Consider the following 13,604-nt stretch of genomic DNA (forward strand, 5'->3'; position numbering starts at 1 on the left):
ATTCCCTGCTGACGAGAGGCAACAACCTCAAAACACGTGTCCAGGGATGGCCAAAGCGACAGTGATTTTTTGCTCAAGACCCTGGCAGAGGCGCACCCGCTGATGCTTACTTCATGGACCATAATGCTTCGGGGCAACACACTGGTAGGACAAGCAGTGTGCGACCAATTGGACTATCATTCTTTAGCTCACTTCGCCACCCCAGTTCAGACACAACTATATGCAAATCAGTCTTGACCATGTGCCTTATGGGTACAGTCCAGCCCAAACTGCCAAGCTTTGTCTTCCCTGAGTCCAGAAACAAGCATCCTGGGACCGGTTTCTGGGTAAGACCCTTCATCAACCAGGCTAGCATGAATCCAGTGGCAAAGTGAGCAAGGGACCCACGTCTGGGCATATCCTACCAACTAAGGGCAAACAAAGCAAACAAAAGGAGATGATGGACGGAGTGCTGAAACTTTTAAGACACTCACCCCCAGTCACAGATCTGGGTTGAATCCATCATCATTTTTTAGCTCACTTCGCCGCCCCAGTTCAGACAAAAGCTATATGCAAATCAGTCTTGACCCTGTGCCTCATGGGAACAGTCAAGCCCAAACTGCCAAGCTTTGTCTTCCCTGCACCGGAAACAAGCATCCTGGTACCGGTTTCTGGGTAAAACCCTTCATCAGCCAGGCTAGCTTGAATCCAGTGGCAAAGTAAGCAAGGGAGCCACTTCTGGTCATACCCTGCCAACTGAGGGCAAACAAAGCGAACAAAAGTAGATGATGGACGGAGCGCTGAAACTTTTCAGACACTCACCCCCAGTCACAGATCTTCGTTTAATCCATCATCATTCTTTAGCTCACTTGGCCACCCCAGTTCAGACACAGCTATATGCAAATCAGTCTTGACCCTGAGCCTCATGGGAACAGTCCAGCCCCAACTGCCAAGCTTTGTCTTCCTTGGACGGGAAACAAGCATCCTGGGATCGGTTTCTGGGTAACACCCTTCATGCGCATACGGGTTCGCAAACCCGTTTGCGCATGCAAAAACCGTCGTACATCTGGCCCATAGTGTTTTAGACCATACCCTGAAGAAACTTAAATAATTGAAATGCCTACCTATGAATACCAAACTAGAATGGCTTAATGATGGTTCTGGTATTGAGCAGAACATTAAGGACTAACAACGCAGTGTGGCAGAATTTGTGTTTTTAACAAGTGCGATAATCTAAAGCTGCAACAGACTCAGGAAAGGAAACATAGTGATGCGGATCTACATAGTATCCCAGTTAAAACACATTCAGCAGTTCAAGTTTCAAATAAAATTCATAGAAGAAAAGCATGTTTCTTTTGCAACAAATCAGAAACATCTGTAATGTATACTGCAAAATCAGATGATTTGGATGCTAATTTAGGTCAGTCTGCCGAGTTTGTTCAAGATCCATTACAAAGAGATGTTTAAAACAATTTTCAAAGTCCGTGACTTAGTCAATCTTCACAGAAGCAGAGTAAAGCAGCTCGATTCCACAGCAGGTAAAGTTAACTTGAGAAGACTAAAAGAAAATTCTCAGAAATACAAGAGTTTTGAAGGCATGAAATGAAGGATGAGATGCCCTCTTATCTTTCAAAGATTACGTAGGATCCGCATTAGTATTTGCCTGTGGCATGTTAGATTCTGACTCTGTAAGTATTGCTAATGTAGCAAAGATTGTTAGACAGGACATGATGCAGAAACCTGAAAACTTCAAAGAAACATTTGAGAATGACTGTAGAAACCGATCAGTTCTGGAATCACTTCTTGCCCTTGTTAATAATGATACTTAATGGATCCAACATAAGAGATCAGCATTCCTGTGATACAGCCACTAGCAAAATAGAGTTGTCAATTTCTAATGTACTGATGTGAAGAATGTGGCGAAAGTGTAAAGAATTTAAGAACAGACTCTTCTTCAGTTCCTAGACATAACAGCAACACAGAAATTGCTCTGTCCATACACATTGCTCTTTCTAACCACAGTAGAACGAGAAATCCAGAATTTATAGACCATTTTCCATAAACTAGGCATTTGCAACTGTTGTGAAAACGGGACTGACCGACCTCTGGTCAGCGGTCCTGACCACCTAATTACGATGCAACCACACATGGTGCAATCACATACTCACATTTCTCTATATAAGCACCTGCTATGGCTGTAAAGCAGCCGTAGCACAAGCTCCCATAGGAAAATGGGAGGTTGTGTTCATCCCTGCACCATGTGGCAGGCACTTCAGGGTGCCTCCTGCCACACGGTGCAGGGATCAACAAGGGGGCACCATAGTGGCAACCCCCTCGCCCCCAACCGGAGGCCGTAAAAAGCAGAAGGCCATGCTAGTGGCCCCCAAAACTCACTTTTTGACAGGCTTTCCATGTCAGAAAGCCCACTATGGAAAGCTTGCGGAAACTGAGCATCATAATTCTCGACGGTGTTTTACATATGGATTACGGGTCGGTATACGTCTGTCTGACGGGCTCCTTGAGCCCGTCGGAGTCCAGCCTGAATGACTGGCTGGTTTCACTTCCGACTGCCTAAATTGGTATTAGGCGGTCAGAAGTGAAACCGACAATCTCGGCCGGAAAGCTTCCGACCTAAGGTCAGAGGCTTTCCAGCCGAGATCGTAATCAGCCCCATAGTGTGTTACTTATTCCTGGCCTCCTTATTGGCAGCCTTTTGGTTTTATATTTATGATATTGAAGTTTAGATGAAATGTGGACTTGCACATGACATGCACTGACGTGTACACATGAACTTTTGGGCCAATTTGAGAAGCAAATTGGAAGTCTTAAAATGATTTTTTATTTTTGTCGGCCATCTTGGATTTAGATTAGACTATATGACATCATAGGCAAGATTCACTTGGGGTCTTTTTCTTATATGATTACTCTTACAAAGACGAATGTCTGGACCAACTATCAGCTTTCTATCACAAACTAAATTATTTTTCAGTCTAACAGCTATACTACAAGCTTTTATAGTTACTTCAGAGTGGCTATAACCTTTTGGTCATCGATCTAGCCTGTGAGGCCTCCTTATGCAATTCTCACAGTGCACTCCCCTATTTGGCTTTTCTGTTTCTCATCCACCATTTGTCTTCAATGCTGGGAATTGTCACTTTACAAACTTTAATCTTTCGCCATGGAGTCTAAACATTCCCCCCTTAAAGCATGCCTTGATCTCATTCCTTAAAACATATAAAGTGAACACATCTAGCCACAGGCACCATGTGACACAGACTAAAAATGTATTATTATTAAAAAAAATACCTATTTCCTCTTCCTACACTCACCTCCCCCCCCCCCTGCTTAGGCCCTTCTCTCTTACTTGGAGTCCAAAGGAACAACAAACCCTTTTACTCCTTGTTCTTTGGTCTGCTCTGCCCCAACAGATGGTCCCTTCAAGCACCTGGCTGGATTAAGTGTTCCAAGCTAAGTTCAGTAACTTCACTCCTGCAACTGGAGAAAATCAGCAGCAATGCTTCCGGCTCTCCACTGGTTTGCGCCTCACTTACAGGGCCAGGTCTTGATCTGCCCAATAACAAATTAGCAATGTCTGTTAAGAATCAGTCAATGATGGACTTTTTGGCTGTGGCTTCCTTTCCATTCTACAGCAATTGTTAGGCCACAATCTACCTGGAGGTTGGCCCCCTCTTATTCTAAAGTAGAAAATGTGGTGGCAGATCAATGGAACAGTATTCTCCCCATCCCAAAGCGTCATCCTGGTGCTTCGCATCTTTGGCAAAGTGTGCAGTAGGTTTGAGTCCTTGATGGTAACCTGTGAGCCAGCACCAGCAATGCTCTCCATGTCTGCTTCCTATTCTGAATCCGGAAGGTGTGACCTGGGAAAGAATGCTTCCCTCCTTTGCTTCTTCTACTACTTTATGCCTTCCATTTCTTTACTCTGATTTCCAAACTGTTTGCTTGGATTCACCCGAAGAAGGCTGAATCCATTCAGGTGGTTTCATCTTGCCTCACATGGCATGACATCTTCTGTTTAGATACATAGCTCTGGCTTCAAAGCACTATATCAAGATTTAGGCCCACATGTATCAAAGCAAAAACCGGTCGCAAATGGGCAGATTCTCAGAATCTGCCCCTTTACCACCAGTATTTTTGCATTTGGGATGCATCTTCCCAAATGCAAAAATCGCAATGTAAGTAATCTCTAAATTGCGATTACTTAAATTGCGATTGCATTTAAGGAATCTCAAATTGAGATTCCTTAAATGCAATGCATTAAAGTAAAAATATTAGCAATTTCGCTAATAGGGGAGCAAATTACCATGAAGTTGAACTTCATGGTAATTTGCAAAAAGTTTGAAAAATGCACTAAAATGTATTTTTCAAAGTTCCATTTTACACACACACATGCCCTTGGGGCGTGTATGTGTGCAAGTTGTACTCATATGCAGTTTTCAGGGGTGCAACAGGGTGTCCTTTTGACACCCTTGAAATTGCATTCTCAGTTTGCGATTCTCTAATTGAGAATCGCAAATTGAGAATGTCTTCCCATTCATTCCTATGGACCTCTAGGCCCATAGGAATGAATGGGGAGGTATTCTTTAATTGTGACTCGCAATTTGCGAGTTGCAATTAAGAAATGTTTCGAAATGGCTATTTTTTAAGCAATTTCTAAGCATGGGCGGATTTTGCGGATTCGCAATCCGCGAATTTGCGTATTTGCGGATTGCGACAATACGCAAAATCCGCGAATTCTCGCGGATTTGCGTATTTTTTTTGGGGTGTGTGTTCGCACGGGTTTCTGCAAGTTCGCGAGGGTTTTGTACAATTTCGCAAATTGCGAACTTACTTGTCGGGTCGCCAGTTTTGCGAACTTGTTGTTTCTACGTGCCCAGCCTGTTTGCAAGGCTTTCTTCATCACTGCCACCCTCTGTCACCACTGGCACTCTCTTTGGTCACCCATGCCACCCTCTGGCTCACCCATGTCACCCTCTGTGTCATCACAGCACCCTCTGGTTCACCAGTGTACATTATTGGGGCAAAGCAAAGCACTGCCATCCTCTGTGAACACTGGCACTCTGGTTCACCCATGCCACCCTCTGGCTGGCACACCCATGCCACCCTTGGTGTCATCACAGCACCCTCTGATTGACCAGTGAGTGTACATTATTGTGGCAAAGCCAAGCACGTTCAACAAACAATTAGGGAGGGTCTAAGGGCAAGTTTATCGACCAGCCAGATATAAGCCCCGAACTCAATACACAACAACAAATAATATCTGGGGGTCATAGAGTAAGTCAGTAAGTCAAACAAGAAGGACCACTATACCAAAGACATGCAAAACAGTATCACTAAGAGGTAATAGTAAGTGAATGGCCAAGTCAAGGCTCAAGAGTATATGGAGAAAAATATTGTTCCCATCAGAAGCCACACTGTACTGCCCTTATTGTCATCATTTGGGTTCTCCTTACCCAGGAGACACGACGGCCGGTAGGTAGTTACCGTGACCGAGATGTGATGTGAGGACAGAACAGAAAGGTATGATAGTGGCTAATGAAAAAAGCAGTGTCTGGTGATTGGAGTGAAAAAGTGAAGGGTAATCATAAAATTAGGTGAATTGGGTGGAATAAAGGAATTTTATTAATATCCCCCAATCCCTAAGATTAAAAGGCAGGTGTGGGTGCAGGTTTTAAATAATAACCGCACATATTGGTGGTCGACATGTTTCTGCATTCACAAGAAAGAAGTTTCTAATGCATTCTTCAGGACCTTAGAGCAACACTACTGCTTTGTAAGTAATAAATAATGAAAAAATATCACCTGGAAATCCAGGCGTACTCAACCGTATACTGTTAGTGCATAATGGTAAGGGATCCGACATGAAAAACAAACAAACAGACAAACAAACAGAGAAACAAATAGGACACTTAATGTTATTCACATTGTTTCTGTTTGTAATCATACTAGCAATGCTATATGTTCACTCATACTAGGATCTCATCTCAAGTATTCACTCACCCTTGTGCGTAGGTTGAGAGGCTTCACCCCACCTGGCTGCAGCGCAGGTAAAAGGAGCACCGCTCTGGGGATAATCATAAGATCATTACAGAGCGGTATATCAAATTGTGACAGACCTCTAGGCAAGCCCGCCCCAAAATATACAAGAGGCCCAATCCGCCTTTTGACTCGTAGTATACTCTATTCTCTTTTTCTTTTTCTTGTGTCATAACATGATACCGCTCTGTAATGATCTTATGATTATCCCCAGAGCGGTGCTCCTTTTACCTGCGCTGCAGCCAGGTGGGGTGAAGCCTCTCAACCTACGCACAAGGGTGAGTGAATACTTGAGATGAGATCCTAGTATGAGTGAACATATAGCATTGCTAGTATGATTACAAACAGAAACAATGTGAATAACATTAAGTGTCCTATTTGTTTCTCTGTTTGTTTGTCTGTTTGTTTGTTTTTCATGTCGGATCCCTTACCATTATGCACTAACAGTATACGGTTGAGTACGCCTGGATTTCCAGGTGATATTTTTTCATTATTTATTACTTACAAAGCAGTAGTGTTGCTCTAAGGTCCTGAAGAATGCATTAGAAACTTCTTTCTTGTGAATGCAGAAACATGTCGACCACCAATATGTGCGGTTATTATTTAAAACCTGCACCCACACCTGCCTTTTAATCTTAGGGATTGGGGGATATTAATAAAATTCCTTTATTCCACCCAATTCACCTAATTTTATGATTACCCTTCACTTTTTCACTCCAATCACCAGACACTGCTTTTTTCATTAGCCACTATCATACCTTTCTGTTCTGTCCTCACATCACATCTCGGTCACGGTAACTACCTACCGGCCGTCGTGTCTCCTGGGTAAGGAGAACCCAAATGATGACAATAAGGGCAGTACAGTGTGGCTTCTGATGGGAACAATGTTTTTCTCCATATACTCTTGAGCCTTGACTTGGCCATTCACTTACTATTACCTCTTAGTGATACTGTTTTGCATGTCTTTGGTATAGTGGTCCTTCTTGTTTGACTTACTGACTTACTCTATGACCCCCAGATATTATTTGTTGTTGTGTATTGAGTTCGGGGCTTATATCTGGCTGGTCGATAAACTTGCCCTTAGACCCTCCCTAATTGTTTGTTGAACGTGTTACTAGTACAGCCAAGGCTGTGGGTCCTTTTAGTACTGGTCGATTATTCTGGTCGCCAGTGTAATAGAGTTTACTTCGAGTATTTTTCTTTGTGAATTTTTCTTTGTGGCCTGCTCCCCTTGTCTGTCGATTCAACGATGGCCACCAATTGGGGCTTAGCTTTTGAAAATGCAGAAGTACAAAATATTTTAGATGAAAACCCGAGTCTATTAGATAATGTTCCGGCTCCACCTCAGGCAACAAACAACGATGATAGTTGGAATAAAGTCCTAATCTTAAAAAAGTCCCACTCTAGAACATCTGTCCATGGCATGATCATGGCCCAATACCTTCGAGGCAACTGTGCCCCCACAGGCCTCATCGTTAACAATGCACCACGCCTTTTCCTTGATGATAAAGAGTTTCTCAAGGACTGGGCAATGATAGCTTGGAGATGCACGAGGGATTGGTTGGTCCTGATCATTAAAACCGCGAAAAGAATTGCGGACACAATACTGATTGAAATTCAGGTACTCGAGGGCCAGATAAAAACCACTTTAAAAAGTGGACTATTTAAAAAGGGACAAGATGACACGGACAAGAGCAACAAAGACTTCAAGGAGTCTATCTTATCTACTAAATTAGAGAAATTTAGGAAAGACCTAGCGAGATTTTCAATGGAGAAGGTGTACCCATATACTAGCGACACTTACACAGCGCCTACATTCAATCGAGGTGGCAAAAAGGGTGGCTCCACGTATGGCACTTCTAGTTCGGATGGAACTTCCAGTGATTCAGATACATCACAAACTGGACCCTCTAACCAGACCAGGGGCCGTGGGAATAGAAGAAATTGGAGGAGTCAACCACAGAACTTCAATAACTTCCAACCATGGTGGCCAATCAACCCTTGGATGATGGGACCAAATTGCCCTCCTCAAATGGGCCCGCCCTTCTGCCCACCACAAATGCAACAAGGCATGGGGTCTTTTCCTTTTTTAGGGTTTGGCCAGAGACAAGGCAGAGGCAGGAGGAGACAAGGAGCCGTGCGACAACAAGTTCATTGGAACACGGACACGAACACCCCACAACAGTCGAGGATGGATTTACGCAGCGGGAAGAAAGTCCCCCAAGACGCTGCGAGCACAAGCAATCAGACAGCATCGTGATCAACCTCAGCTCACATACACTCTCTACCAACGAGGAGCGCCTTTTGAACAAAGGCCTGGGATTCGTAGCAACCCAAAAAGGTGATCCTTTCCAGGCGCAAATCGAACTATCTCAGCTGTTTAGGAAAATTAGATTGCACTATTTTTTCGCAAAATCGACTGACCTGGAAACCATTACCAGAGATAAAAACACTGGATTGAAGAGACCCTCTTCGTTTAATCCACCGAGCGCCACCTTACCTCCTAAGGTTCTGACTTTTGAAGCAGCTGTGGAGAATGATGTCACAAATCTTTACAGAGGAGAGATCACGCCCTTCATGAATCTCTCTAGGGACGAACAACTGGCCTTACGCTCACTGACCTCCAACGATAGGATTACCATCAAGCCGGCCGACAAAGGGGGAGCCACCGTTATCTTAGATGCCGAGACATACAGAAACGAATGCCTCCGACAACTAAGTGACCGCAAATCTTATCTACCACTGAGAACGGACCCAACAGTAGGATTACAATCAAAAATAAGCACCCTGGTAGAGGAAGCTACCAGCGAGGGATGGATAACATCACAAGAAGGACAGTACCTGGTCACCAAACACCCTACGATCCCGTACTTCTACTGTCTCCCCAAAGTGCATAAGCCACTAAGGCCACCACCTGGTAGGCCTATCATATCAGGCATTGGGTCGGTTTTAGAACCGCTTTCGACCTTTGTCGATCACTTTCTCAACCCAATGGTCAAAACAATGCCGACATTTCTTCAAGACACTAAAGATGTCCTGAGACTCCTTCGAACGATACAATACAACATCGAAACTGACATCTTAGTGTCGTTCGATGTTGAGTCCCTGTATACATCAATCCCGCAAACTGAGACCCTAGAAGTAGTAGGTACACTGTTGGAGCAGAACATCCACCAATCTATTACTCCGACACACTTCATTATGCACCTAGCAGAAATTGCTATGAAAGAAAACTATTTTCGCTTTGAGGATACCTTCTACCTGCAAACGTCTGGTACCAGCATGGGCAGTGTTTTCGCGCCGAGCCTAGCGAATCTGTACGTTCATAATTTTGAGCAACAAGATGTCCTAGCAACCACCAATCCATACTTACCATCTATACATGTATGGAAACGTTATATTGACGACATCTTGGTGGTGTGGCGTGGCACGGAAGAAAGCCTTATGTCATTCCACAGTTGGCTGAACGGCAGGAATACATATCTCAAGTTCACCATCGAGTACAGTAGAACATCTTTAGCTTTCTTGGACATAAAGTTACATGCCACTCCAACTGGCATTGAATCGGAGCTATATCGCAAGCCTATGGCCAAGAATGCACTATTGCGATATGACAGCTGCCATCCGCGCTCCTTGAGAGACAACCTACCTTTTGGTCAGTTTCTCAGGGTCCAGAGGAACTGCTCCAATAAGGAATCTTTTGAAGTCCATTCAAGAAATTTGGAGGCTCAATTGAGGGAGAGACACTACCCCAAGAAAATCATCCGCCGGTCTAAAAAGAGGGCTTCCAACAACAACAGAGAGGCCCTACTTGAAATCCTCCCTCCAAAAGAGAAGACGGATCGTATTGCTTTCGTCAACACCTTCAACAGTCGATCCAACCAGTTGCAAAAAATCATAAGAAAACACTGGTCAATCCTCCAAACCGGAGGTGATGACATCCCCCAGCCTATGTTTGCCTACAAAAGAGGACGAAATTTAAAAGATCAACTAGTCCACACACGCCCACGTGACAAGGAAGTGAGGCAAGTGGGTACCCTATGGGACTTACCACCTGTGATAGGACACCACCCGTGTGGGACTTGCACCGTCTGTCCCCAGACCAACAAGTCTACTGAGATAGACATCGGCACCAACCGTCCATGGATACAAAGCAAGTTTACGAACTGCAATAGCAGTAATCTGATTTACTTGATTACATGTCCATGTCGATTACAGTATGTCGGCATGACGACCAGAAAGATACGGACACGCATCTAAGAACACAAAAGCACGGTGCGTTGTCGGAAACAAGCAACCCGCCTCACTGCACATTTTCTTGAGAAGGGTCATGGTCCTGAGGAACTCTACTGGACAGTACTTAAACAACCACACATCCCTGACTCATGTGCGGATGTCAGCCGTTTCTTGTTTAAAATTGAACAAAAATGGGTGTACCGCCTCAACAGCGACAAAGAGGGCCTTAACGAGCCTATACCCTGGATGTCCCTCTGAATGTTGCTCTGTATAGTGTCATCAAATATCCTACGGAGAAAGTCTTCCATGCACCTGTTTTTGGCACACTTTAGATATCCTATCTGATATTAATATCTAATTTTTCTGCCTTACAGAATGCTTTCCCACATATCATGAAGTGGGGTTTCATCTGCCACACACACAACAACATATTATTGACTTATTACATTTACCACACTGTGTTGTGCTGCCTAGAATGTGTTCTAATATACATTTCATACACTTTCAGTGCAGTCCACGCTGTAAAGTCGGCAGAAATGCGCAGCGAACTACGTTTCCCATGATCCTTAGCGTCACGTGACTGCCCTTGTCACATGACGCCTAGGGATTACTGACGATTCTTCAAAACATCACCGTGTTCCGTGATCGGTGCCCCCCCAAGCAGTACTGAAGACTGCCTGGAGACATCGACGGAAAGGTGAGTGTATCCCGGCCCGTGCGCACTGATTTCTTCGCACACGCGGTCTACCGCTCCAACGCGCATACGGAGAATCACACGCCACTAATGGCGACTCCGTTCTTTGACAAAGCGCTTTGGACTCTGCATTTTCAAATATTTTGGTGTTGATTGAATCTGATAGTTTGGGGCGGGCTTGCCTAGAGGTCTGTCACAATTTGATATACAAGAGGCCCAATCCGCCTTTTGACTCGTAGTATACTCTATTCTCTTTTTCTTTTTCTTGTGTCATAACATGATACCGCTCTGTAATGATCTTATGATTATCCCCAGAGCGGTGCTCCTTTTACCTGCGCTGCAGCCAGGTGGGGTGAAGCCTCTCAACCTACGCAAAAGGGTGAGTGAATACTTGAGATGAGATCCTAGTATGAGTGAACATATAGCATTGCTAGTATGATTACAAACAGAAACAATGTGAATAACATTAAGTGTCCTATTTGTTTCTCTGTTTGTTTGTCTGTTTGTTTGTTTTTCATGTCGGATCCCTTACCATTATGCACTAACAGTATACGGTTGAGTACGCCTGGATTTCCAGGTGATATTTTTTCATTATTTATTACTTACAAAGCAGTAGTGTTGCTCTAAGGTCCTGAAGAATGCATTAGAAACTTCTTTCTTGTGAATGCAGAAACATGTCGACCACCAATATGTGCAGTTATTATTTAAAACCTGCACCCACACCTGCCTTTTAATCTTAGGGATTGGGGGATATTAATAAAATTCCTTTATTCCACCCAATTCACCTAATTTTATGATTACCCTTCACTTTTTCACTCCAATCACCAGACACTGCTTTTTTCAGTAGCCACTATCATACCTTTCTGTTCTGTCCTCACATCACATCTCGGTCACGGTAACTACCTACCGGCCGTCGTGTCTCCTGGGTAAGGAGAACCCAAATGATGACAATAAGGGCAGTACAGTGTGGCTTCTGATGGGAACAATATTTTTCTCCATATACTCTTGAGCCTTGACTTGGCCATTCACTTACTATTACCTCTTAGTGATACTGTTTTGCATGTCTTTGGCAAAGCCAAGCACACCTGCTAAGTGCTTTAAGTTTTGCAAACAACAACACCTGCCCTGCCCCAACTGACATTAATGAAGGCTGGCACCTGCTTGTCTGCTCCCTTTCCTTTTTGTTGCAATAACAGGATGCAATGGCATACTTGTAACTATTCTGTGACTGTCAGAGCAGGGTCACACAATAGTTGCAAGTAGGCAACCGGATTCTGGAGGGCCCCTTCAGGAAGCACTACAGGTAAATGGTTACAAATGATGAGCTCGAACTTTTGCACCTGCTCGTTGGTTTTGCTTTTGCAAAACTCGTTTTTCGGTAATTTCGCCCTATTCGCGAGGCGCGGCGTCGTGCGAAATCGACCGTGGAAGCCGCGAACTCGTGCGAGTTACCCCAAGGTTGAGTATGGGCGCCGCCATTTTGTTTGCGTGACGTATTTCCGTTTCCGCCCGCTATGTGTAATCTCGCGCAATGAGCGCCTTGCGAATGCAAGTTCGCACGAGTTCGCGAGAGAAATCGCGTGCGAACTTACTTACACGCACGTGTTCGGGCCGCCATCTTGTTTTTCATTCATTCCTATGTGTCTGGGCATGGTGTTTCTATCCTCTGTATATCTCTGCCATCCTTTGCTTGTTTTAATATTTTTTTGATCTATTTAACTTTTTTTCTATCCCTCTATTTTTCTAGGTCTATATTTTTGTGTTTTAGGCTACTTTTGTTTACTTTTCAACTACTTTTTAAAACTTTTATTTCCTTCTTCCCTACTGTTATTCTTTTTCATTTTGTCTCCTTACTGCTAACACCTGCCCAGAACATGGTGAAGACAGCTGTCAAGCTGCCCAAGACGGGCACCGCAGCCCGTGCCCGGCTCCCGTGTGGCCGTTTGAGGGCGGAAATGGTGGTGCCCAGGGAGATCTTCAGCCCTGAGGAGGTGGGCTCACTCGTTTTTTATGTGCAGCGCCGTCTCCCCAGGACCATCGCGGCAGGCGGCAGGATCGCTGCTGGTTATACCAACAGCCAGGAGCGACGGAAGCGGTGGGGGCAGGTGTGCCGGGCCCTTTTTGACATCACGGGGGTCCAGCGCACCTACAATCAAGTGACCCACCGCTGGACCGATATCCTGGACCGGGAGCGCGACCTGCTAGACCTGCTGGGAGTGGAGGTCCCCGGGCTTGGTGAGTAGTAGTAGCAATTTTTTCATCACTCACTACTCTGTTTTTTCTCCTGCTCTGTGTGACTGTGTTATATTGCAAATGTTTGCTTTAACTTTTTTACAAACAGCAATAATGCTGCTGATTACATTGATAGGAGAGGTAAATTAATATTTCAAAATCTTCTGTGCATTTCAGGTGCACTGTTCTCCTTCTCTGTGGCGGTGCCACTGCTTATTTGTTTTCTATTTTGTGTTCATTTAATTGGGCTGAGTAATGTATGAGTGTACTTTACAGAACTGCGTAATGCTAGACACAAAGGGGCAGATTTACAAGCCCCTTGCGCCACGTTTACGCTGCCTTACCTGACGCACAGCGACGTAAACGTGGCGAATCCATGCGAGTCATGTACAACGAGATGCATCTAAGG

This window comes from Lissotriton helveticus, chromosome 3_1 (genome assembly GCF_964261635.1).
Source record: "Lissotriton helveticus chromosome 3_1, aLisHel1.1, whole genome shotgun sequence".
In the NCBI taxonomy this organism is placed as follows: domain Eukaryota; kingdom Metazoa; phylum Chordata; class Amphibia; order Caudata; family Salamandridae; genus Lissotriton; species Lissotriton helveticus.